The following is a 5,957-nucleotide window of genomic DNA, read 5'->3' as shown; positions in this document are numbered from 1 at the left end:
GTTCAGGTATGAGGTAAGGTTGTGTCCTTGCACCAACACTTTTCAACACTTGCATAGACTGGATACTGAGTAGAGCTACTGTTTAAAGCCATAGTAGATCAACTCTAGGCAATATCAAGATTACAGACCTTGGCATTGCTGATGCTATTTTGTCCGAATCTTTGGAAACCTTAGTAGTGGTTCTGGATGCATTTTGTAGCGGGGCGTAGACCCAGTAGACTTTAAGTGGTCTGGTTGAGTCCGGGCTCAACCGAGAATATTGAGTTCTTTGCTCAAGGAAAGATTCGTCTGCAGTGAACAGATGTAAGGTTCCAGGCCTACGGCACGCTGCCACCACCCGATTAGTACGTTCGGGAACCGTGAGTGTTGTGTAAGTGGGTGTGGGCATTGAATCAGAGAAGGGTGAAAGGAAAGTACAGGATGTGTGTGCTGAATGTTGGATGTGTAAGTGTGTAGATGTGAAAAGGGAGATAGCGTAGGCTGAGCGTCTGCGTGGACGTGTTTGGAAGAAATAAGCAAGATCATAGATTTCTTCTTCCCTTCGGTTTGAGCATCCGCCTGATGGGAGCGGGAACACAGGTATAGCAAAATGAATCTGTTCTTTTGATATCAGCTTAATATTCTCTGATTTATCTAGCCTTTTTACAGCCTTTCAAGGGGTGCGTGATGTCAGAGCAACCAGCAATGTGCTGTTTAGGAGACCCGAGTCCGAGAAAGATTTAGGCATCTAACCTTGGTCAGAACCAGAACTTTAGTGGTGATAAGATTATCATGACTTATTCTGACTGGAGTTGAGTAAAAGCTCTATGATGGTATGTTTATTTTGGGAACAAGTTGCACTCACTAGGGAGTTACAGGTATTTTTCAGTCATGGAAAAGTAGACAAAGGTGTGTGCATCACCAATTTATCACAGCAGCGGTGATGCACGAGAAAGCAACACCAGGTAAACTTACCACGAGATATATAAAAATGTCTTCCCTTAGTTGGCGTCCCAACTCCAGAAGTACTGTTACTAGGGGGTCAGCATAAAAACATCCGTCCCTAAATTACGTTAAATTGTTAACATCCAACCCAAATGGAGGTTAACTGTTAAACCAAAGCTAATGCTGACGGATACTTAGTAAGAGTACTTGTGTGCAAAAGAATTAAGACATAAATTAATAAGGCTGAAAAAGTCAAGGAAGGGACTATTCACGAAGACTGCCTGAACACCCACAAGGTCAGACAGGAATCAGCCGAAACAACAAACGACAACAAAAATCAAGTATCACGTGATACTAAGGGCTTGTTATCAGGAGATATGGAGCAACAAAGTCTGCCTGATCACCCACAAGGTCAGGCAGAAATCAAGAGTGACCTAATGTAAAAAGATCTTGAAGATATTTATCCCCGGAGGTACGGATCCTCAAGCAGGGACGATAGAGAACATTAATTTATTTAGTTGTAAAATAAATATATGAGGTATGAATCCTCAAGTACGAACGAAATAAAACAAAGTAATAACTTAGTCGTAAAAAGGCAGAGTCACCCTGGAGGTGTAATCACAGACTGCTTAATCACCCACACGATCAAGCAGAAATCAACAAATGCATTAAGCGGAACAAAACGATCAACGATAAAGTACATAAAGAAAAAGATCTTATCCTAGGAGGTACGGATCCTCGGGCAAGAACGAAAAGAAACTAAGTAATAACTTTGTTATAAAAATGCATACACTGGAGGTACGGATCCTCAAGCAGTGTTCCTCTAAATCACTTGGTCCTAATGCTCTCAAACACTTGGAAATACAAAATACTGTTATGGGACTTCACGAAAGAGTGCACCCTGCAGATAATAATGCAGCATGTCACGCTGGAGTCCAAAAGAGACCAGTCGTCTCCTACACACGACATTCAATCATTTAGCTTGAGGAGATACGTAATGCGAGGTAAATCCGAGTGTGCAGTAAATCCCAGCGTGAGGTAAATCCTAGCGAGAGCACAACACAGGTAATATTTCCACCGCGAAGGACCAAAGTGCGGGACAGAGGTCAGGACCGAAGTGATTTTCCTTTACTTTTTTTTTTTTTTTTTTTTTTTTTTTTTTTACTTTTGTTGGATTTCTTGGCTATCAACCAGCGGCATGTGGCCAAGGTTATTAAGCCAATGGATCCTGTTTATTCTTTCAATCTAAATAAGGTCATAAAGTTTTGTCTCCCTTAGAAAAGCTATTACTTTACTTATTATTTTCTCGTCATTTGATAATATATTTGATAAATTGTAATGTATGTTGTTTATTCTGAAATGGTTTATTATTTTTTGTCCACTATAATTATATACATGGCAGGTTATTAGAATGTGGCTTATGGTTAGTTGTAATGTACAATGGGGGCAGTGTGGAGGAAATCTTTTCTCAATGTAAAGAGTAAGGTGTGTTATTTTTGTCGCATTGAGCCTTAGTCGTGCCAACACTACCTCCTCTCGTCTATTTTTCCTGTGGGCTGTATCCCACAGTTCTATTGAGAGTTTTATTTTGTGTAAATGCAGGTCGGTCCACTCACTTTGCCACAGGAGATGGATTTTTGCTTTTATAAGAGACACAAAACACCTGAGATCTTTCCGGATTATGCTAAGGTCCAGATCGCCAGCTAGTCGGTCAGCCTGTTCATTGCCATGGATACCAGAGTGGCCTGGCACCCATATCAGCTTGATTGATTTGTTGGCACTATGTAGCTTACGAATGATATTACCCAGCAGTTCATTTTGAGTGGTTTCTAAGGATTTAATGGCTTTAAGTGAACTTAATGGGTCAGAAAAAATGACTATTCTATCATGGGTCGTCGATAGTGCAAAATCAATAGCTTTATCAATAGCAAAAAGTTCGGCAATAAAGATCGATGTATGATTCGGTAGTCTGAATCTCAACTCGCATTCATTCGACCATACACCTGCACCCACTACTTGCTCGGTCTTGGAGCCGTCGGTATATATATATATGAAAATAAGGTAAATGTTTAATTAGGATCTCTCTGAACCTCTGGCGTACCTCCACCTCCGGCGCCATGGCCTTGGTCGATGGAAGCCAAGCTTCCATGATGGTAAAATTGGGTGTTTCCCATGGCGCTATATTTGTATGAACCAGGGTATCGATGGTAGAGAGATCGATACCGACTTTAAGGATGAGGTCGTGGAGTCTTTCAGTCAAAGGCCTAATGGCCCCATTACCGTTAGGGTGGCTCGGGTCTCGAGCCACCTTCGCGGCATAGGTCAGCGCCAGCTGGCCGCGTGTGAGTCGGAGGGGAAGTACTCCTGACTCCACCTCAAGACGCTCAATCCTTATACATTTGAGGGCTCCAAGACATCTACGCACACATGCATTCTGCACAACATTCAATCCTTTCAAAGTTGAGGCCGATGCTGAACCATACACGATTGACCCATAATCTACTTTAGACCTATTCAGGGCTTTATATATCATTATCAAAGACTTTCTATCAGCTCCCCATATATTTCCAGAAATGCACTTTAATAAATTTAGTGCTTTTTGACATTTATTCCTTAATTGACCAATGTGGTCTTTCCAATTAAGTCTACGATCAAAAAGTTGACCAAGAAATCTAGCAGAATTTTGAATAGGTATTGGGTGGTGGTCTAGAGTTAGCCTGATGTTCGGCATTCTCCTTCGTGAAAAAATTACCCCAATACTCTTTCTTGTGGAAAACTTAAAACCCCACTGGAGGCCCCAGTTATGAATCATATCCAGTGCCAATTGGATGCGTTTTGCTGAGAATTCTGCATTACTGCTGGAATGCCATAATGCACAATCATCAGCGTACAGTGAGTATTTAAGATTCCGAGGGGGAGCTGGTAAGATGTTTTATCATACACAAAAATAAAGTAGGTGACAAGACACTTCCTTGTGGGAACCCTGTTTGCCTGGACAAAAATGTCCGAGTAAGTGACATTGTCAGAAAACAATTTGACAGCAAAAGTTCTGTCAGATATGAAATTTTGAATGAAATAAGGCAAGCTTCTACGTAATCCGAAAGCATAAAGTTTTCTGAGTAGGCCATACCGCCATGTCATGTCGTAGGCTTTTTCAATGTCTAAAAATACTGAAATCAAAAAGTGCTTTTTGGCAATTGCCTCTTGAATATGAGAGTTTTACTAGCTGATCAAGAGTTTGGCGTCTTTTTCGGAAACCACACTGCTTGTCAACTAGTAAATTCCCAGGAATTTAAAAAATGCAATAGCCTACTGTTAACAATTCGTTCCATGACCTTGCATAAGCAACTTGTCAATGCAATTGGGCGGTAGGAGGTGGCATGTTTGGGATTACCCCCTCCTTTCAATATGGGAATGATATGGGCGAAGTGCCATGAGTTTGGAAAAGTCTGGCTTTTCCAAATTTCATTGTACACTTCTAGCAACTTAATCATGGCATCATGATTAAGATGCTTTATCATCTCATACCGAATCTCATCGGGGCCTGGGGACGTTCCTCTACAGGCTTCTAGGGCTCGGACAAGCTCATTCATTGTAAGACCTTTGTTGTAATCAAAGTCATCTCCTGTGGCAAAGTGTATGGGTTGCAGCTCAGCCGCTTCCTTGATGGTCAGGAATGCGGGATGGTAGTTGTCTGAGCTGCTTGTATAAGAGAACTGCCTGGCGAGTGCAATAGCAATGTCTCTAGGTGAATCTATATTGTTTCCCTCATGGATGATGTTTTTAATTTTGAATTTTTTTTTTTTTTCTTCTATTGATTTTATTGATAGTGGACCAAACCTGTGATATTTTGGTGTTACTATTGATGGTAGAGACAAAGCTTCGCCAGGAGTCTCTTTTGGCTTGTCTGATTGTTCTACAAGCCCTAGCTCTTGCTAGTTTGTAATTGCAAAAGTTCTCGTTTGTGATGTTATTTTTGAAAAGCCTGTAGGCCCTATTGCGTTCACACAGTACCCTGCGGCAATCTGGTGTCCACCATGGAACTCTATGCTTAACGCTATCTGTCGAAGTCTTAGAGATGGATTTCATTACTGCATCTAAAATAGAATTTTGAATATTGCTTACTTTATCATCAATGGTCTCTCCAACAAGTTCGAGCTTGACGCTCCTTGTGAAGGCGACCGAGTCTGCTCTTTTTACGTTAAATTTAGGTGCTGAAGGCGTTCTGGTTGTGTCGCATGAATATTTAATAATAATAGGAAAGTGGTCGCTTCCCAACGAGTCGTCAATGGTGTGCCACAGGCACTTGGCTGCTACTGTTGAAGAGACCAGAGATAGGTCAATATAGCTCAAATTACCGGTATTATCGTCCACTCGCGTTGGACTACCATCGCTCAGAAGGATTAAATCAGAATCGTTAACAAGATTAACTACTTGCTCACCTCTACCATCCACCCGAAGGGAACCCCATAATGTATGATGAGCATTAAAATCACCTAAAATTACTTTATTCTGTGGCAGACTATACTGAAGAGCAAAGAGCTCATCATAAATTACCACATTGTCAGGTGGACAATAAACTGAACATATAGCCAGATACGAGCTATTGACTTTTACTTTGCATGCGACTATCTCCAAAGTAGAATCTATAGTCACTTCTGTAAAAGGGAGGTTTTGGCGGATGTACATGGCGACTCCGCCTCCACCTCTACCCTCTCGATCCTTCCGACATAGATGGTAGTAACTCAACGAAACTAAATCATCGGAAATAAGGTTGTTTAAATGGGTCTCTTGTAGGACGATAATATCGGGAGCATAAGACGAGGCTAATAATCTGAGGTCATTTACTCTAGTTCTAAGACTTCGACAGTTCCATTGTATAATGGTCAACGCGAAGATTATGTTTTATGGGGTTTAGAAGTGCCTTGTCCGCCTTTTTTCACCTTTTTCTGGGAGGGAGGCACCTCCTCTCCCGAGCTTCCCGGGGACCTCTCGCGGGAAGATTTGGAGACAATAGCCTCCATGTCCTGCGC

This window comes from Penaeus vannamei, chromosome 34 (genome assembly GCF_042767895.1).
Source record: "Penaeus vannamei isolate JL-2024 chromosome 34, ASM4276789v1, whole genome shotgun sequence".
Taxonomy (NCBI): Eukaryota; Metazoa; Arthropoda; class Malacostraca; order Decapoda; family Penaeidae; genus Penaeus; species Penaeus vannamei.
The sequence above is the reverse complement of the archived record's forward strand: the minus strand, read 5'-3'. Positions refer to the sequence as shown.